Raw genomic sequence first — 21,801 nt, forward strand, 5'->3', positions numbered from 1 at the left:
CCACATACCGCACTGCAAGCTGAAATGTGTGCTGGGGGAGCCACCGGCTAAGGTGGGGGCTCCGAGGTGACAGCACTGGAGAGGAGACTGTAGCCCTGAGGTTGATTTGGGGACATCGGTTTCTCACTCATATACTTATCTTGTATCATGGAGTGGACTTTGGTGTGTACTGGCTCTCTAATTCGACCTTGGGTATTGAGAAAATGTCACCCACTTCTCTGTCACCAGGGAATCCATCCCAGAGCTGACTAAGCCCACTTAGGGGTCATGGTCAGCTCATGTGCATTTGGGTGAATTGCAGGGGAGCGGGGGAGGGGTCATGGCATAAACAAAACCCAGGTCTGCAGCTCTCGGCCCCGACGAAACTGCCTCTCAGGATCTTCCTCAGGACAGCGGAGCCCTCCCCTGGGGAAGGAAGCCCCTCAGGCCAGAAGGAAACTTCAAATCCAGATGAAATGCATTTTTTTTATGAGACAGCAGAGAGGAGGAGGAGGAAAGGCGCCGGCAGGCAGCTTTGAGCTTACTGTACAGCGGGCACCAAAAAAATGTCATTTGAAGAACGGGCAGAGGAGACAAAGAGGTTAGTGTGCCAGGAAGCCAGGGAGGAATAAAGCCAGGAAACAGAGTGGGAGGGAAAGAGGGCCACAGAGAGCGGAGGAGGACCTTTGCCAGGAGGAGGTGGAAGAACAAAGCAGGCAGGGATGGTGCATCTCAGCGTGTGGGTGGCCAGGATGGAAGGCGGAGCTGCCAGACCGGAGCCCTGCTCCGTGTTTCTCCCAACACTGAGTTTCACGGGGGGCCTGGAGAGTAACAGCCCACGTTGGAGGGTCCGGCCAGCCCTGTCAGATGCACTGTCCTGCACAGAAGAAAGGATGGGCCCCTTCTGGTTCCCTTAGCTGGAGTCGGCCTCCACCTGCCAACGGCCACGGATGAGCCCCACCTCCTGGCCCCTCACCTGCGCACACAACTGCCAAGCACCACTTTACTGAGGGGCAGCAGCATCGGAAGAACGATGTGGAGAGAAGTTGTTTCTGTCCAAACCGTTTTATCCTTTGGGAGCAGGATATGCACTGGCAGGCCAGCTCACAAGACTAGAGCAAGGGCACTGTAGGAAGGAATGGGGTGGAGTGGCCAGGCCAATGTGGCCAGGCCTGGGCTGACGGCCCAGAGCTCATTTGTTCATTCAACAAGCACTTGTCGAATGTCTGCTAGAAGAGAGCAAATAAGACAAAGTCTCTGTCTCTTGGATTCCAGTTTACATTCTGGTCGGGGGTGATAGACAAGCGAACGGCCAGTACTTTGTAGGTGTGTTCCGCAAGCGCCTTGGTGTGGCTTGGCTTGCTTGGTTTTGGTGGACTTCACTGCTCAACCAGATTGAGGCTGCTTGGGACCAGGTCCTCTCAGCTCTGATACAACAATACAGAGCAGAAGCACAGTCCAGACTTTTGGGCATCAACACTAACTTGATTTTGCACAACGTTTTATGCATTTTATTTTCCTTCTCGCATTTCCAAAATAGTCAATAATCCTTTCAGGGTAGGAGGGAAAGGAAGGTCTCTGCGGGTGGGCTTCTCCGGATGGAGACACATCGGCCGCCTCCCGGGTGTTTCTTCCCTCACCATCTTCCCCTAATCCACCCTCCTGAGCCCCTGGAGGAGTCTTTATAACATGCTAATCTCATCATGTGATTCCCGGCTTTAAAGTGTTGATAATTGGCTGGGATGCTTTTGACGCTCAAGGAATAGAATGCTGCCAGCGAGGATGTAGGACCAGGGGAGCCTGAGAACCTAGTGGCTGGGAGCACAGTTTTTAGAGTCAGCCTGAGTTCAAATTGCACCTTTGCCACGTGAGTCACGTGAAAGGTCAAGCCACTCAACTTTTCTTTCAGACGTATTTCCTCATTTGTAAAATGATAAAAAAAAAACCCCACGAACAAACAAACAAACAAACAAAAACACCCCCATCTCACTAGGTAGCTGTGAGGTCAATCTAATGAGGTAATATGATAACATACCAGAGGCCCGGCGCACGAAATTCGTGCAAGGGGCTTGGCCCTCGCAGCCCTGGCTTGGTCCAGAAGGTCATCTGGAAGGACATCCGGAAGGTGTTTGGCTGTCCGTTCTAATTAGCATATTACGCTTTTCTTATTATAGATGTAAGGCACTTAGCACATGCTCAATAATTGGTAGCTTTAAAAAATCCATGGAATATTAACTAAAGAACGTATATGCATATTTGCATAACCCATCAACACAGACAATAGTGTGGTGAAGGCCTGGGGAGGGGGTGGGAGTGGGGTGGAGGGGTTCAATGGGAGGGAAAAAGGGGACACCTGTAATACTTTCAACAATAAAGATAAATTTTTAAAAATCCATGGAATATTATTGATTATATTCCCTACGCTGTACTTTATATCCCATGACTTTTTATAACTGGCAATTTGTTTTTCTTTCTTTGTTTTAATATATATTTTTTATTGTTGACAGTATTACAGATGTCCCCCATTTCCCCCCTCCACCCAGTCCCTCCCCTACCCTAGGCCTTTACCACACTATTGTCTGTGTCCATGGGCTATACATATATTACATACATGCATATAAGTTCTCAGGTTAATCTCTCCCCGTATCCTGCCTGAGATTTTCCAGTCTGCTTCATGCCTCCATGTCTCTGACCCTATTTTGTTGATCAGTTTTATTCAATAGATTCCACAAATAAGTGAGATCATGTCAATATTTTTTCTTAATTCCTTTACTTTTTTTCACCCATCCTCCCAACCCCCTCACATCTGGCAACCATCAATTTGTTCTTTGTATCTATTAGTTTGTTTCTTCTGTTTTATTTGTTATTTACTTTGGTTTTTAGACTCCACAGATAAGTGAAATCATATGGTAGTTGTCTTTCTCTGTCTGACTTACTTTACTTAGCATAATAACCTCTAGGTCCATCCATGTTGTCACAAATGGCAAGATTTTATTCTTTTTTATGGCTGAGTAATATTCTATTATATATAAGTACCACCTCTTCTTTATCCATTTGTCTATTCTTAGGATGTTTCTATATGTTGGCTATTGTAAATAATGCTGCAATGAACAGAAGGGAGCATATATCTTTTCAAAATAGTGTTTCTGTTTTCTTCAGCTACATACCCAGAAATGTAATTGCTGGTAGTTCTATTTTTTTAATTTTTTGAGGAACCTTCATACTGTTTTCCATAGTGACTGCACCAATTTACTTTTCCACCAACAGTGTATGAGGATTCCCTTTCTCTGAATCCTTGCCAGCACTTGTTGTTTGTTGATTTACTGATGACAGCCATTCTGATAGGTGTGAGGTGGTATCTCATTGTGGTTTTGTTAGGGGCAGAAATAGAATATTGAGGACTAGCTATAATTGTACGAAATATTAATCGTGCTCTGTTAACTGTGATTGTTCTGATTAGAGAAAGCACATTCTAACCTGGCTGAGAGCTGTATGCCTCGGGACATGGGAGCTATCCTCGGAATGCAGTCCATCCTCCTTTCCCAGGAACTGCCTACCATTATGGAAAGATTTACAAAGTCCTGGAGATGCTTGGCCTTTGCAACCCCTATTGCCTGTAATCTGGTCCTGCGGGCGCCCGGAGGCACCTACCCTTTGCAACCCCCAGCCCGCATTGCCTATAACCTGTAACGATTACACCATGCCTACTTTGCGCATGCCTGTAATTCTTACTTTTCCACGTCATATTTGCCCTTCTACCCGATGCAAGCATCTGGCTTATGGGAAGGGGTAAAGCAGATTTTTGTGGATGACCTGCTGCTCTCCCACACTGCCAGCATTATTGGAATAAACCCTCATATATGATTCAACCCTGTCTCCACTTAATTGGCTCAAGTAGTGACAGGCAGCCCAGACCCCTTGGTTGTCCGGTTCCAGTTTTAATTTGCTCTTCCCTGATGATTAGTGATACTGAATATCTTTTCATATGTCTGTTGGCCATCTGTATGTCCTCTTCAGAGAAATGTCTATTCAGGTTGTGTGCCCATTTTTAATCGGATTGTTTGTTTGTTTGCTTTGGTGTTAAGTTGCATGAGTTCATTATATATTTTGGATATTAACCCCTTATTGGAGTGATCACTTCCCAAGTTCTATAAATGTCTAATCACTATGTTGTACACCTGTAACTAATATAATATTGTATGTCGACAGTAATGGAAAAAAAAAACAATCATGGAATAGACATTCTAGGAATGCTTGGCTCTTGGCCCCAAGAACCAGAAGCAAGTCCAGACCATGCTGGCCTGCCCTGGGGGTTATCTTTTTCAGCCCCTGCTTAGATGCCCTCTTCTCATATATGCAAGTGCACCCTCATATATAAGGCTAAATAAAACTCCTGTAGAAACAGGACAGGAAGCTGAAGCAATACCATAAAGTCACAGCAGGGATTCCTGTTACCGGGACAGTGTTGGCTTAACAGGATGTGGAGGGACTAGGGAAACAGATGGCTGAAGAGTAAATGTTGTGGAACAATCCAGGAAGGTATTGCCCTCCTAGGCTCGGGACAGACAAAGCAGTTCTATTATTATAGCTGCTCTCTCTCTCTCTTTTTTCCTTAGTGTACTGTTTGCTCTCTTGCCCCTGAAGGCAGTTTTAGGATTTCAGCAAAATGCAAGTTGGCACCTGTTTTTTTAATTATAGCTGATAGGTTAGGGGATTTTGTTTTGTTCTGTCTTTGTTGCATTCCTGAATATTTTGGCCTTAGCTATGATGGTTGTTTAGACATTGTCAAACAAGAACTCAATGGACAACAGCTTAAATGGCTTCAATATTACCATCAGTTGCTTATTTAAACAGTTTTAGTTTCCAAAGGATTTATTAATTATTCACTAATTAAAGCAAAGCTAGAAATTGCAGCATACTTTCAAAGTATTGCTTCGGGGATATGTTCACAAGAAAGCATAAATTCTCTTCTCCTGTCAGATCCAAAGCAGAAGCTACACTACAATCTACAATAATAAAAGAGAAACATGCAAATTGACCGTACCTCCACTACGACCACAAGCCATGCCCACCGGCCAATCAGGAGTGAGTATGCAAATTAACCCAACCAAGATGGCTGCAGCCACGGAGAGAGAAGGAGGCTTGGGTTGTCCCCGGTGATGGAGGAAGCCGAGCTTCCTGCCCTGCCCTGGCCACCCCTGGCTTCTGCTCAAGGCTACAAAGTTTCAATTATAAAAGATAAATAAACCCCAGATACCAGGGCCTCCGCTTGGTCGCTGGGGGGCATGGCCAGCCTGCAAACCACCACAGGCCCCTTACCCAGGCTTCCCCACACTCCAAGGGAACCCCCACCCAAACCGGGACACCCTTCAGGGCAAACCAGCTGGCCCCCACCCGTGCACCAGGCCTCTAGCCTATCTAATAAAAGAGTAATATGCAAATTGACCATCACTGCAACACACAAGATGGCTGCCCCCATGTGGTCAAAGATGGCTGCCCCCATGTGGACACAAGATGGCCACCACAAGATGGCCAGTAGGGGAGGGCAGTTGGGAGGGACCAGGCCTGCAAGTGAGGGCAGTTGGGGACGATCAAGCCTGCAGGGGAGGGCAGTTAGGGGAGACCAGGCCGGCAGAGGAGGGAAGTTGGGGGCAACTGGGCCTGCAGGGAAGGGCAGTTGGTGGGGGGGACCCAGGCCTGCAGGGGAGGGCAGTTAGGGGCAATCAGGCTGGCAGGGGAGCAGTTAGGCATCAATAAGGCTGACAGGGGAGTGGTTAGGGGGTGATAAGGCTGGCAGGCAGAAGGGGTTAAGGGCAATCAGGAAGGCAGGCAGAAGGGGTTAAGTAGATTGTGAGAGGGATGTCCGACTGCCCGTTAAATGGGCAGTCGGACATCCCTCAAGGGGTCCCAGATTGGAGAGAGTGCAGGCTGGGCTGAGCGACCCCCCCCCCCCCCGTGCACAAATTTCATGCACTGAGCCTCTAGTAATAGAATAGTGGAGGTCAAGGTGGGCTTCCATACGTGCTTACTATGTGCCAGCTGTGGCCCTAGGTTCTGGGTATAAGTGGTGAAAGAGACAGCCTAGTCCTTACTTTCATGGAATTTTCTATTTTACGTTCCCAAATAGCATTCAGCTCTTTGCATAGCAGGATGGCCTAATTCTTCGCCTAACTGTTCCTTGAGAAGTAATGATGAATTTGTGAGTATCCCACTCACATTCTTCCCCAGCATTCTGTGTGTGTGTGTGTGTGTGTGTGTGTGTGTGTGTGTATGGAGTGTACACATGTATGAGGAAGCAGCGCAGGTGTGAATTGCGCCCACGCAAACCTGACACAGACCGTGACTGGGGCTGCTCAATCTGCACTCTGTTCCAGCAGCTCCTAACCAGGCAGAGACAAGCATGGCTGCTCCCTAACAAACACTGTAAAACTGCGTCATAAAGTGACTCCTTATTCAGGGCTCTGGTCCACACACGTTGCCTATACATTTGTTGGTATGTAAGGCATCTCTACACAACTGGTGCAGGGTCCTTCCCATGTTTTATTTCATTTTCCACTCAGAAGCAGCCTGCGAGGCAGATGAATCAGGCAGTGGTATCTCTCACATGGGTGAGAAATCACTTCCCTCCAGTCATGTAGGTGAGGGGAAGCTGGGCGGGCCAGCCCTCCACCAGGGCCTCTCCCCACCCTGCCAGTGCCGTCTGGCCTGGCCTCCACAGTTTTACAAGGGACGTGCACTTGTAAGTCAGCGTGTACTGATCACCTGCCTGCGTGATGCTCCTCCCTCTGAGCAGGCTCAGAGCTCCATCCATTAAGTCACTGTTCTCAAGACTCCCAAGACCCCACAGAGGCCCCAGGGAAGGGCTCAAGTTCACTACTACAGATGCTTCTGCTCTGACGAGTAAGTCTGAGTAAGAGACAACTGATTAATTTCATGTGGAAAAATGTTTCCTCTCTTTCTTGATCTATTTATCTATATACTAGAGGCCCGATGCACGAAATTCGTGCAAGAGTAGGCCTTCCTTCCCCTGGCTGCCGGCACCAGCTTCCCTCTGGCACCTGGGACCTGGGCTTCCCTCCGGCTGCCAGCAGGCACCCGGGACTCGAGCTTCCCTCACAGCCCGGCTTTGTCCGGAAGGTCATCCGGAAGGATGTCAGGAAGGACGTCCAGTCTAATTAGCATATTACGCTTTTATTATTATAGATATAAAAGGCTAAGTGACCGTCCAACTGTCCCACCGGCAGATACATATGACACGCACTGACCACCAGGAGGCAGACACTCAAGGCAGGTGCTGCCGAGCTTTGGTGACTTGGCAGCGGTGGTTCTCGGGTGACACACCCTGGAACCAGAGAGGAGGGAGCCTGATTCCTCATGGGGCCGTGTGATTTCTCACCTTCGGCCGTGGGTTTTGTTATTAAAATATTTCTTCTAATTAATTTCCTTTCAATGTGCACGAATCCGTGCACCGGGCCACTAGGTTCTTATAATGTTCCTTCTCTGAGCTTCTCCTTGGGCCATACAAAAATCGATCGCTATGGCATCCTGGGAGAGCACTTAACAAATATAAAGCCATAATGAGGAGGCTGGGGGCCAGGCGGGAGGTACCAAGTGTGGCTGAGTCACATGGGCCATTGAAAGCCTGCCTCAGGCACAGGGATCTTTTTAGTGAGGCAATTGCTGCGCTGCTTGTTCCCTTCCCCCAGTGCACCTTGAGCTGTGGGGCAAGTGTGCATCCGCTCTCCCAGTGCAGAGCCTGGCGTTTTGTTGAAAGTTGGAAAGAAAGCAGGCAGGCAGGTAGCGTCCGAAGATGCAACAACAACAAAAAAAATGGGGTGAGAGACTAGGTTGGTGTAGAACAGTTTGCACGATCTCCGCCCCACGCCTCCCCCTTCCCGGGTTAGCGCAGGTGAAAGCCCTGCAGGTAAATGTGCTGAAAGCACAGGTTCGCTGGGTTTGGTGGGGATCGGAGGGCAGGAGCGCATGCTCCGCCTCCGTGGAAGGGGGCGAGTTCTCTGTGGCCCCAGCCTGGGAGCAGCAGTGTGGCAGCAACCCCAGGGGTTGCGGGTGTAACAGCTAGTGCACATCCAGTGGGGACTCCCAGATGGACGCTCGGGGCAGAAACACTGAAGGCGGGTCCTAGTCCTCCCTGAGCTCCTTCAAAATAGACTCAAGGAAACCTGTTGCTCATAGAAGCCTCAGGTAAGGAGGCGGCTCTGCCATGGCCGCCACAGACGGGACCCACTGTAGGCTCTGCAGGTAGCGGACAGGAGTCCTGGAGAGCATCGCTTAAAACAACACCGCATGGCCACATCTACTCCCAGCCATCCCTGTGAGGGAAGCACGCAGGCACCGCCGTGCTCATGTTACAGATGAGGAAATCGAGGTTCAATAAGGCTGAATGACTTTCCCGAGGTGTCAGGAGCAATAAGGTCTGTACTGGGCTTCTGGCACTTTGTCAACCAGTGCAGCAGAGGCATAGCAACTGCAATATTGTAAATAGCCAGTAGAGGGCAGCCTTCACAAAGAGGCTTTACAGAGATCAGAGCTTAGAGTACAATCATTGGGACACAGGGACATCACGGACCCCCTGATCAGATACACTGAAAAGAATATAACATCATCTCCTGTGGTTCTCTAGCCCCCAGAATGCTTACCGAAATCGAATCCTGCAACACTGGGTAAACAAATTCAGGGACACTCTACCAAATAACTGGTTAGTGCCCTTGAAAATGTCAAGGTCAAAAAAGTCAGAGAAAGGCTGAGGAAATGTTCCAAACCAAAGGAGATTAAAGAAACATAGCGCCGAAACCAGTTTGGCTCAGTGGATAGAGCGTTGGCCTGCGGACTCAAGGGTCCCAGGTTCGATTCCGGTCAAGGGCATGTACCTTGGTTGCGGGCACATCCCCAGTAGGGGGTGTGCAGGAGGCAGCTGATCGATGTTTCTCTCTCATCGATGTTTCTGACTCTCTATCCCTCTCTCTTCCTCTCTGTAAAAAATCAATAAAATATATATATTTTTAAAAAAGAAACATAGCAACTTAATGCAATACATGATTAATCTTGGATTGGATTCTGGGCTGGGGGAGGAGAGAGGGTAGTGTAAAGGACATTATTGGAACAATTGATGAATTGAATTTGGACTATAGTTTAGATAACCGTATTGTAGCAACGTTAAGTTTGTACTAAAGTTGATAATTGTACTAGTGTCTATATAAGAGAATGTCCTTGTTCTTAGAAATACTTAGGAGTAAAGGGGCATGGTGTCTCTCATTTGCTTTTCAGTGGCTAAGAAAAAATACGGGAAGAGAATGCTAACGTAGTAAAAGAAATGGAGCAAAATGTAAGTGATGGGTGAATCTGGGTAAAAGGTATATGGGGTTTCTTTATACTACACTTACAATTTTTCTGTAACTTTGGAATTATATCTAAACAAAAAGTTATCCCCCCAAATTAAAAAGCGGCTGTCCTGGTTCTGCAGGGGTTGGACCTTGTAGCCACACCCGATTCTAGGCAGACAGAGCTCCCTCTGGGGGGAGGGGGCACGGAGGGGCCTCTTCTCAGTGAAAATGGCTTCAGCCACTGGGGAGCCCTGACCTTTGCCCTGGGCTGGCCACAGTGGCGGCACTCAAAGCTTACTGATAACAGAATTGCTGACCTAGATGGTGGCCTTTGCTGCAAGTGTTTTGGGAAGAGTGCGTGTAATTCACACCGATGCAAGGAACAGTGGACCTAGCTGAATGCAGAATGTAGGTTCTACATCTCAGTAGGGGCCGGGGACACAGGGAGCATTCTGGGGCTTGTGAAATGGAGAAAAGGAATGTAATTTGGGGTGGGTGGAACCACCACCTACAGCCTTGCTAGGACAATCCTTCCAGAAGGTAAAATTGCCAGAATGAATAAGCAGGGGAAGATAGTAACAGTAAAAAGATACTATGAGGAGCTGCCATAGAAAAGGACATGGAGTAGGAAAAGCCCATGGGAATGGTAGAGAGTAGACCAGTTGCACTAGAATCACCTGGAGGGCTCCCTCTCCCCCCTGCCCCAGATTTCTCATTCACTGAGGCCTGGGATGGGGATTGAGAATTTACATTTCTAACACACCACCAGTGTTGTGGTCTGGACCACACTTTGTGTTGCATTGGTGTAGCAGAGGATTGTGTCCAGATCACTTTGGAGGAGTCATGGTATAAAGGATACAAGAGAGCCTCAACCAAAGTATTCTAAGAGGTCCAAGGGCGACTGGGTCACCTGGCTGGGTAATAACGATTAGGGGCAGACAGAATTATGGGTGAAATGCTACATGAACTGAGTTTCAGAAGACAAAGGAGGTGGAGGGGGGGGGATGGCATTCTAGGGAGAGGGACCTTCACATGAGCAAGGACCAGTTCAATCCAAGTTTATCATTTGGGTTCCCTGAGAATAATGGGCCCAAAGGTAGGTGGGGGCGGGGGCTGAGAGTCAGGTCAGGAATTTGAACTGTATTAGAAGACATTACGGAGCCTCTAATGAGGGATCTGACCACAGACAGCATTTTCAAAAGATTGACCAGGCAGGTATGGTGAAGGGTAGACTTCGGGAAGACTAGAGGGAGGGAACCCAGATAGGCAGCTCTTCCTATAGGCTCCATGGAAGATACAGATCTGAGGTAAGGGCATGGCAATGAGTGTGGAAAACAGGGAGTTTAAGCATTGTAGTTAAGTGGGGGGTTGAGTTACACAAAGAATCCATTTGTTTTCTTAGGCTTTTGGCCTAGAGTTACCACCAAAATTGGTACAAAGCATTCAAGTTTACAAAGATATTTTAAAAACAACCATTCCACTAAATCTATTTAAAGAAAGTGTAGAACTGAAAATTAAGTGTGAGCTCTCATATGAACATCTTCAATAGTCTTCCAGGCAGGAAGTGGGCAGATGGAGATTAGTGATGGTCTGTAAATATTTAACAACAGGCTGAGGGTAGAGGAGATCCCTGATTGGTAGCATTTGTCAAGTTCATGCTTTAAAATCCTCCCACAACGGCTGATTTCAAGCTGCCAACATGATATCAACCAGCTTGTACAATTCAAAAAGTGTGCTATTGGCTCTTGGGAGGCGGTGTGAGCAGGCTCTAGCACACTCCTGAATGCCAGGGAATGGATGGAGCCACTTAGGCAAGAAGGGGCTTCTCAGCATTGGTCCAAGAACCCAGAGAGAAGCCCACGGGCCTGATGGCTTTGAGCAGCAAGCACTGAGCATCGTATAACTGAGGCTCTTCTCAGAGAAAACGACACGTGGGAGATGTGGGCTTTGTTCCAGGGCCCCCAATGCCAGGAGGATGGTTTCCCATAATGGACCAGCAGCATAAAGGAAAGAGTCTGACACCAAGAGGAAGGAGACCCAGTTATGAGCCTCTGCTACTTAGCAACCATGTGCGTAACTGCCCTGAGCCACAGTCCCTCGCCTTTAAAGCAAGGACACTAGTAATCATGTCCCCGGCAGGATGCATAGCCCAGAAGCACTCCGTACTTGTCAGAACTTCACCCATCCTTCCCCTTCTCGCCCCGCCCCTGCTGAAGCTTTTCCGAATATCACCCCTTCCTTGGGTCTATGCTGGCTCAGGCCCAGTATCTGCCCAGCAGGACCAATCGTCCCATCTCTGAGGACTGCCCCACGCACTCGGGGGCGGACCTGGGAGCGTGTTTGCCAGCCAGAGAGGGAGAGAAGCTGCCCTTGGGGCTTTCTTCACCCTGCTTTGACTTCACAGGAACTCCACTTCCTGCCCTTGGAACTTCACGTGAGGGAAGACCAGTTCAATCCAAGTTCATCATTTGGGTTTCCTGGGGAATGATGGGCCCAAAGGCAGCTGCGGGTGGGGGCTGAGAGTCAGGTCAGGAATTGGAACTGTGTTTGAAGACAGTGTGGAGCCTCTGGTGGGCAACATGACCACAGGCAGGGTTTTCAAAAGATTGACCAGGCAGATATGGTGAAGGGTAGACTTTTGGAAGACCAGAGATCTAGAGATTGTTACCTGTTACCCAAACCCAAGACACCCTAATTATCTTCCTTTTAAAATTCTGGTAGAGACAAAAGACTGGGTGGGAATCTGTTTTGACCTTGGCCAACTGCCTTGGCCTCTCTGGGTCTTGGTTTCTCATCTGTCAAATTAACAGATGAATGGAATGAATGTAAGTGAATTCCAGCTCTAATGTACAGCTCTACCCTGTGTCTTTATCCTAATACTAGAGGCCCGGTGCACGAAATTTGTGCACGGGGGTGTGTGTCCCTCAGCCCAGCCTGCACCCTTTCCAATCTGGGACCCCTTGAGGGATGTCTGACTGCCCGTTTAGGCCTGATCCTACCGGGTAGTCAGACATCCCTCTCACAATCCAGGACTGCTGGCTCCCAAATGCTCACCTGCCTGCCTTCCTAATTGCCCCTAACTGCTTCTGCCTGCCAGCCTGATCACGCCCTAACCACTCCCCTGCCAGCCTGATTGATGCCTAACTGCTCCCCTGCCAGCCTGATTGCCCCTAACTGCCCTCCCCTGCAGTCCTGGGTCCCCCCCAACTGCCCTTCCCTGCAGACCCGGTCGCTCCCAACTTCCCTCCTCTGCCGGCCTGGTCCCCCCTAACTGCCCTCCCCTGCAGGTTTGATTGCTCCCAACTGCCCGCCCTTGCAGGCCTGGTCCCTCCCAACTGCCTTCCCCTGCTGGCCATCTTGTGGCGGGCCATCTGGTGTCCACATGGGGGCAGCCATCTTGTGTGTTGGAGTGACAGTCAATTTGCATATTACTCTTTTATTAGATAGGACTAGAGGCCCAGTGCACGAAATTGATGCACGGGTAGGGTCCCTAGGCCTGGCCAGCAATCAGGGCCGATCTGTGGGGCAACTGGAAGGGCAATTGGGGGGTCCCCGCTGGCACCAGCCTTGACTAGCCTGGCACTGCTCGCTTGCTGGCCTGCCCCCCACCACTGTCACTGACCACTTCCCTCTGTGGGGCGACCGGTGGAGTGATGGGGGGGGCCCCTCTGGCACCCACCTTGGCTGGCCTGGGGCCTGCGGGCTGCGGGAAGCTCCTGCATTGAGCATCTTCCCCCTGGTGGTCAGTGCGCATGATAGCGACCAGTAGTTCTGCCGTTTGGTCGATTTGCATATTAGGCTTTTATTATATAGCAGTGATGGGCAACCTTTTGAGCTTGGTGTGTCAAACTTCGCCAAAAAACTGAGCATAACTCGGGTAGTGTGTCACTTTGAGGAAAAAACTAACTCCAAGACTCTAGTCGCAAATGTTTCATCCTCAGGAGCACCAAATGTTTCATCCTCGGCATGCGGCCGCATGTCATCAGAAATGGCTACACGTGTCAGTGCTGACACGCGTGTCATAGGTTCGCCATCACTGTTATATAGGATGGAGTATGTTATAGTGAAGTACCCACTCTATTTCACTAGACATGAATGAGTTTGGTTTGAAGACTAGAGACCTTTGGACCAGAGGTTAAGGTTACTTCCTAGCCCAGTGGTCGGCAAACTGCGGCTCGTGAGCCACATGTGGCTCTTTGGCCCCTTGAGTGTGGCTCTTCCACAAAATACCATGTGCGGGCGTGCATGTACAGTGTGATTGAAACTTCGTGGCCCATGCGCAGAAGTCGGTTTTCGGCTCTCAAAAGAAATTTCAATCGTTGTACTGTTGATATTTGGCTCTGTTGACTAATGAGTTTGCCAACCACTGCCCTAGCCAATTTTATTTAGGCCCAATAGATGGGTGCTCACTCATCTGACTAAAATCACATGGTTGTGAGGGTCCTGGAACTTGTGGGGATTGTGGAGGGCTACTGACTGTTAGCACTGGCATGGAGAAGGCTGATGCTGTAGTTAGGCAAAGTTTTCATAAATATTTGTGAAGCCGTGCAGAAATCCAAGGGTTCCTGACCATGACATCAGATGGGGCTGTCCTGGGCCGGTTGCCTGTCTGAGTCTTTGAGAGGTGGATGGGAATGGGGTGAGGTGGACACTTCAAATCAGGAATAACCATCTGAGTATTTCCCTTGGAGACAGTTTTCCTGTGCCCCAGGAGAAACTTAAGAGCTACTCTTTAAATGTTATTTTGTTAATTATAAGAGTAAAAAAAATAGATTGCTATGGAATATGTATAAATTATAAAGAAATGAAACAATCTGTTATCCAAAGACCCAGAGACAACTTCTAACACCAATTTGATTTATAGCCCTCTAACTTTTTGCATGTCAAATGTTCCACACAGCCTTACCTCAGAAATTCCTCATTAAAGATTTTAATTAGTAATGTATGCAAATGGTTTAAATTAAATTATACCAAATGCCTTATAACAAAAAACAAATAATATGCCCTACCCCTAGTCCTACTCCCCTGAGACAGATTTTAAACATTTTTTAAAAAGCATTTCTGTTTAGAATTCATACTTCTAAATAAGATGTTATTTATTAATTTAGCAACTTCAGTCTTTCTGTTGACTTTCTACTGTGATGGTGGAGTTCGCTCATTTCTATTCCACTCCTACCTCCTCCCACAACTTTCCTAAATATAGTAGTTAAATCACTATTCTCAGAGCTTTCCCTGGTCTCCTCTTCAACCTCAAATAATACAATTAAACCCCCATTTCCTGTCCCCCCTACCATAGATGGTATCTCTTTACTCCTCACTCTGTAGGGGAAGGACCAGGATCTCCCACCTTTCCCTTCACCTCTTTTCCCTTCCACCTCCCAACCTCCCTCAGCCTGATCTATACTTTCACATTTTGTCCTGAAATCCTCATTGTGATTTATGTTCGTGTAAGGTTGATTGTAAGAGTTAAAGGCCAGAAATTAATGTTTATTTTATTTTGGCTATATAAATATAGGTCACAGCAGATCAAAGTTGTGAACTAGGATTACTTTTATTTCTTTATGGGACCAATGTCCCTACTCAACAGAGAATGTTTCTCGAACAAATAAGTTATTTTATTTTTTTTTACATTCCACCGATTTCCTTTATTTTATCCTCATATTATGTTTTCCAAGCCTTTAATCTGTTTTTCAAGCTGTTTTTCTATTGATTCTTTTCACCTTTTCCCCCTGTGAGAAATGGTTCACCTGTTCAAATTTCAAATGATGGACTAGGAAACAGAAGCATGGCGAAAATGAGGCTTTTAATAACACTCTCGAGAGCAGGCGCCCATTTTATAGGATCACATGTGGGGTAAGGAACATAGCCTATTTATTTAATAATGTGTATAAAATTCTAGGCCAAACATCAAATCCCTCAAAGTAGAGTTTGTTTCTTTTTCTCTGGACTATCTTAGCATCCACTTTTTGTTCTTGGTATTCTGAAAGTTTTGGTGATTATATCTAGGTGTAGATCCTTTTTCATTCATTGTACTGAGTATCCATTGCACCCTAGCAATCAAAGACACATGCCCTTCTTCATCTTAGAAAATTATTTACTATTTTTATTTTATAGCTTTCCATTGTTTTAACTTCTCTTTTTGGAATTCCTGTTATTTAGATCTCATACCTCTAAATCACCCCTTTGTATCTTTTGTCTTTTCTGTCATATTTTGCATTTCCTTTAACATATTAAAATTTATATTTGGGAGATTTCTTTAACATCATAATTTGACATTTTTCTTATTACTAATTTTGACAAACATTTTTCATTTTAAAGAGCTCCTTTTTGTTCTCTGATTGTTTCTTTTTCATAGCACCCTTTTCTTGTTTTACCATTGTGACACATTTTCCCAGTTGCTCCGAGGCTTTTAGAAGTTTTTGTTTATTTTCATAAATCTCTTCTGTTCTATGAATTATCTCTATTTCCTCTAGAATCACATTTTTGCCTATTGGTCCATTTCTTCTTACTTTTTCCTATTGTGACTTTCCTCCCAGGTCTGTTTACTTTGGGTTTTCATTTTTGTTTAAGATTGAGGTGATAAGGAGGCTGACAGGAAGTTTGAGGCGCATAGACAGAGTTTGTCCACTCTCAGGCTTCTCGCTAGAGAAAGTTGGCCGGAAGCCAGTTTGTTGTTCTTCTTAAGGGTCCCTAAGGGCAGGAGTGCAAGAGGCTGCACTCCGCACTTCCAGATTCCACACTATTCTTCCCAGGTGGTCTGTACAATCTCTTCAGAAATAAGCCCTCCAATGTCTGACCCAGAGAAGGTGATTGGCACCTGTCCGATCTGGGCAAACAGAGGTGTCAGCTGCTGCATCTGTGGACCGTCAGTGGTTTTCAGCTCCGTTTGCATGCCTGCTCTCTGCGATCCTTTTCATTTCCCGCCTGAGGCATCTCCCAGTCTGCCCATGGAAAAGACTTGGGAAATTTGTTAAAAGCTGTCCCTGCTGATGGCCCCTTTTCTGTTTTCTTCTTTATTGTGGGTTTGTGCCATTTTAATGCCTTTATTGTTATTTTAATAGAGGAGTCTCAGAAGATATTTATGCTAAATCCTTAACCTGAACTAGAAGCTTGAAATAGCCATTTGGATTGCCATGTGGAACTCATCACATGGTTGTACCTTCAATTGTAGCAAATGTGTAAACAATGTTGTGATGAAGATCCAGGCAGCTAGATCTTTACATACATTCATGATTACTTATTAGACTAAATGGTGGGAATTGCTGCATGAAAATAGAAGCACGCATTTAAAAAAATTTTTTTTTTAATTTCAGAGAGAAAGGGAGAGGGAGAGAGAGATAGAAACAGTAATGATGAGAGAATCATTGATTGGCTGCTTCCTGCACACCCCCTACTAGGGATCGAGCCCGAAACCTGGGCATGTGCTCTTGACTGGAATCGAACCCAGGACCCTTCAGTCCGAAGGCCGATGCTCTATCCACTGGGCCAAACCAGCTGGGGTGGAAGCACTCACTTTTTTAAAAATAAAATTAAATCTTACCTTAGAGTCTAGCAATTCCACTCCTAGGTATTTACTGAAGAGAAATGAAAACATATTCCCACACAAGCACTTGTACACAGATGTTCACAACAACTTTATTCTATGCACAAGGGCCCCAAACTGGAAACAACCCAAATGCCCATCAGCTGATGAGCGGATAAGCAAATTGTTATATGTTTATACAATAGAATACTATTCATAAATAAAAGAGAACAAACTACTGATACATAACAACATGAATGAATCTGAGAAACATGCCGACTGAAAGAAGCTAGACACAAAAGAGAACGTAATGCCTTATTCTAATTTGTTTAAAATCTAGAATAGGCAAAAAAAATCTATAAGGAAAGCAGATTAATGGTTGGCTGGGGTAGGGGTGAGGGAACAAGAAATATTTTGGGGGTGATGTAAATGTTCTACATCCTGATTAAAGTGATAATTGCAAAGGTATATCCTATATAATAAAAGCATAATATGCAAATTGACCATCACTCTAACACACAAGGTGGCCGCCCCCATGTGGTCAAAGATGGCCACTCCATTGTGGACACAAGATGGCCGCTACAAGATGGCCTGCAAGGGAGGGAAATTTGGGGGACCAGGCCTGCAGGGGAGGACAGTTAGGGGTGACCAGGCTGGCAGAGGAGGGCAGTTGGGAGGGACCAGGCCTGCAAGAGAGGGAAGTTGGGGGTGGGCGCAGGCCTGCAAGGGAGGGCAGTTGGGGGCAATCAGGCCTGCAGGGGAGGGCAGTTAGAGGTGACCGGGCTGGCAGAGGAGGGCAGTTGGGGGCGACCAGGCCTGCAGGGGAGGTCAGTTGTGGGGGGACCGGACCTGCAGGGGAGGGCAGTTAGGGGCAACCAGGCCTGCAGGGAAGGGCAGTTAGGGGTGACCAGGCTGGCAGGGGAGGGCAGTTAGGGGCAATTGGGCCAGCAGGGGAGGGCAGTTAGGGGTGACCAGGCTGGCAGGGGAGGGCAGTTAGGGGCAATTGGGCCAGCAGGGGAGGGCAGTTAAAGGTGACCAGGCCTGTGGGGGAGGGCAGTTACGGGCAATTGGGCGGGCAGGGGAGCAGTTAGGCATCGATCAGTCTGGCAGGCAGAAGTGGTTAGGGGCAATCAGGCAGGCAGGCAGGTAAAGTGGTTGGGAGCCAGCAGTCCTGGATTGTGAGAGGGATGTCCGACTGCCCATTTAGGCCAGATCCTGGACATTCCTCGAGGGGTCCCAGATTGGAGAGGGTGCAGGCTGGGCTGAGGGACACACACACCCCCATGCACGAATTTCGTGCACTGGGCCTCTAGTATTTGTATAAAAACTCACCAAACCAGGTTGTTCTGCCCCACCTGTGCAGTCGTAGGTGCCCTCTCAGTTCTGGCCAATGGCTATGGCCCCAGCCCTTGGATTGTAAATTGGCGACTAAAGCTCCAGACATGGCCCTTGTCCTGATGGCAGCAACGGGCGGCCCTGGCTGTGCCCCCCCAAACCCCACCCTCATGCCCACCCCCGTGATACCAAAGGCGGCAGGAGAGGAGGGCCACCATCCACTGAGACTTCTACTGGCTGCGCTCCTTCTGGCGGGAGGTATGGCAGGATGCTGTGCTAAAACAACAGTTGCTCCTTTGGATCTGGTAAAAGTTTCAGTACAAGTTCACAATCACCATTACAGACATTTAGGAGTATTTTCTACATTGTGTGCTGTTCCCCTTGGATTGTATAAAGGGAATGGTGCAATGATTCGGATCTTTCCCTGTGGTGCAATCCAGTTTATGGTGTTTGAGCACTATAAAACGTTCATTACTACAAAGCTGGGGATTTCTGGTCATGGGCACTGATTAATGGCTGGATCCAGGGCAGGTCTGACAGTGGTTATCTGTACTTACCCTCTTGACATGGTTATTTGTACTTACCCTCTAGCATTCCAGGTGAAAGGGGAACACACTTACACAGGGATTATTCATGCGTTCAAAACAATTTACACAAAGGAAGTGGTTCCTTGGACTTTACTGAGGCCTGATGCCAGAACAGGCTCTACATGTAGGTGTTTTATTTTTTACTTTTGGTACCTTGGAGAGTGTTGGGCTTTCCCAGGCGCCCACCCTTCTTGGCAGGCCTTCATCAGATTATCCTATTGTCTTAGTTTTGAAAACTCACGTAAACTTACTTTGTGGTGGTGTTGCTGGAGCAATAGCACAGACAATATCCTGCCCCAAAACCTGCTCTCTGGTGGAGACCATTAGGTCACCGTTTCCTGTTTGAAAGGCACCTTCAGCTTTCTGCTCATTTGAAGAACAGAATGAGGGGTATGCCCCAGCTCCCAGAACGGGGCTGCTGCTCAGTTCCAGCCTCCCCCCCATTCCCACCTGCCCCAAGTTGGCTCTTCTGGGAATCCCTGACATTGAGCAGAATTCTCCTTGAGGGCCCGTGCTTGCTATCTCCACACCTGGTAAATGCTGGATCCATATAACATGGAATTCTCAACAGGAGTAAGGGAAGCTCATACAGGGAGCACCCACGTCAGAGCTTTCCAACACCACAGTCTCCCCGAGAGCCAAGTCTGCCCACAAAGACCTTCTCTCTGGAAGATAAGTGTCCAGTGTTCACGCCACTGCTCAGGACCAGCTCTGAATATCCCCAATGGCTCCGAGGCACAATGCTCACTCTGTCTTTTCAAGGCTTTTGGTTTTGTTTCCCAAATGTCAACAGATAACTGTCAGTGCTGATTCAACAGGCAGAAGAGCCTTGCCCAAGGAGAGCACTCACTGCCCAGTCTTCCTCTAGCCCTGCGGAAAGCTCGGCCCACACGAAAGGGCAGCGGGCAGGTGGGCCTGGCTGTGCCCACTCTGTGTAGTCGGGACACTTTCTTCCCCTTTGGGGCTTGGGGTTTTCTTCAATTCTTTGACGCTGCAAAGAACGCACAGCAGATGCTCAGGAGTAGGAAAGGTCTGTGGTTTCACTTACCGTTAGAGCAGGCTCAGCCACCAGGCTAGGTCTCTCTGTGACACACAGTTTCCCACCTGCCCTTAATCATCCCCATTCCCCACCAGTAATCTTTGCATCTGTAATTGTGCTCCTAAGTTCTATGTTGTAAAACAATAGTTATCTCCTCTCTTTCTCTCTCTCTCTCTCTCTCTCTCTCTCTCTCTCTCTCTCTCTCTCTCTCTCTCCACACACACACACACACACACACACACACACACACACACACACACACACACACACGTCTGCAGTTTGGGCAGGATTCTGTACAGAAAACACATCTCCTCCTCACACTGCATCAGCGGGGGCTGCTCACCTGAGGGCTTTTGATGACTCACTTACTCGCTGGCTGTTGGAGCCTGGCCAAGGCCTGGAGGCTTGGTTCTTTCCACGTGGCCTCTCCATGTGGCCTGGGCTTCCTCACAACATGATGGCTGAGTGCCAAGGGTGAGCATCCAGAAAGAGAAAGCCAGGTGGAGTTGTATCGCCTTTTGTGACCCAGCCTGAGAGTCACATAGAGTCTGAAGCAGTCACAAAGTCCCACTTGGGCCTCAGGGGAAAGGCTCACCTCTTAATGGGGGGGGTGGGGGTGGCACCGTGTGGAAGAGCAAGTGGGACCAGAAGTATTCTTGCATTCATTTTTGGGAAATACAATCTATCATACCACCTATGTAGGTACCTCTAGATAATATACTATTTAATTTTGCATGTTTTAGACTTTATAGGAATATTTATACTAAATATAGTCTTCTATAACTTTGTTCCCCCAACATCTGAGTCATTTATATTGTTAGGAGAAGTTTATTCAGTTTTGGAACTAACTGTGTAATATTTCATTGCAATCAATTACCACAGTTTGGTTGTCCATTTTTCTGTTGGATATTTATGTTGTTTTTAGTCCCCCTTTTGAGAGGAGCTGTGTTTATGCGGTTAGCTGTTTTTATAGTGCTGCTATGACTATTCTGTAGAACTTGGCTAGTTCCTATGAGCCTAGACCAGTGCTTCTCAACAAGGGGTTGAGTAGTGAAGACCAAGTCACCACTGCATGTACTCCTGGGTACAGGCATTTTTCTAAAGCAAAGGAAAGGCCCCATTGATTTTTAGCCACGTCAGGGGCATTCAGCAAATGTCCCGGACATTTTTGGTTTTCATGCCTGGACTAAGGACCTTTGCCACTGGCATCTTGTGTGTAGAGGCCAGGGATGCTGTAAACATCCTATTGCAGACAGGACAGCCCATGACAACAAGGAATTATCTAGTCCAAGCTGCCAATCACGCCAAGGTTGAGAAACCCTAGCTTAGAGCATACGTGTAGGAGTAGAATACCTAGGTGATAAGGTATTTATAGTTCCAAGTTTACTTTAAGATACTAAAATAGTTTCCCAAGTGGTTAGACCAGTTTATAGTCCACCAGCATGGAATGCTCCACATCCTCTGATATTGTCAACCTTCTTAATTTTTTGCTAATTTATGTTCTCTTCCATGTGTTCTGCCTTTTTTTATAGAACTGATTTGTAGGAGTTCATGTTCAGGGTATTAATCCTTTGTTGGTTGTGTGTGTTGCAAATATCTTTTCTCAGTTGGTGGCTCATCTTCTCACTTCTTCATAGTGCTTTTGATGAACAGACGTTCTTAAGATTTTATGTGGTTAATCTCACTAATCTTATACTAGCCTAATTTACAGTTTGCAATTTGGGGGTCACTATTTAAGAAAACCTGTCCAGCCCTGAGTTTCTCACTGCCTCCCAAGCCTGGCAGACGATTGGGCTCTCTTCCCTTCCAGTTGGTGAGACCTGGTGTTCCTCTTGCTGACCCCAGAGGTAGCTGTGCATCCTCATCTTCTGCCACGATTGCTTGGTCCTTGTGGGTACTGGACTTCAGCCTCGATTATCGGATGGACTGCATTTTCTCTGCTGAGACTGGACCCTTTCGGTGACCTCTCTATCCCTGTCCACCAGGACCTGACTCTGA

At 47.5% G+C, this 21,801-nt stretch overlaps 1 pseudogene across 1 annotated transcript; it reads left to right on the forward strand.

Annotated features, from left to right (window-relative positions):
• The first annotated feature begins 18,449 nt into the window (after positions 1 to 18,449).
• Positions 18,450 to 20,054, forward strand: LOC307102567 (solute carrier family 25 member 16-like; annotated as a pseudogene). Its single transcript has one exon. The product of its transcript is annotated as a solute carrier family 25 member 16-like (transcript).
• The last annotated feature ends 1,747 nt before the right edge of the window (positions 20,055 to 21,801 follow it).

This window comes from Cnephaeus nilssonii (genome assembly GCF_951640355.1).
Source record: "Cnephaeus nilssonii genome assembly, chromosome: 7".
In the NCBI taxonomy this organism is placed as follows: domain Eukaryota; kingdom Metazoa; phylum Chordata; class Mammalia; order Chiroptera; family Vespertilionidae; genus Cnephaeus; species Cnephaeus nilssonii.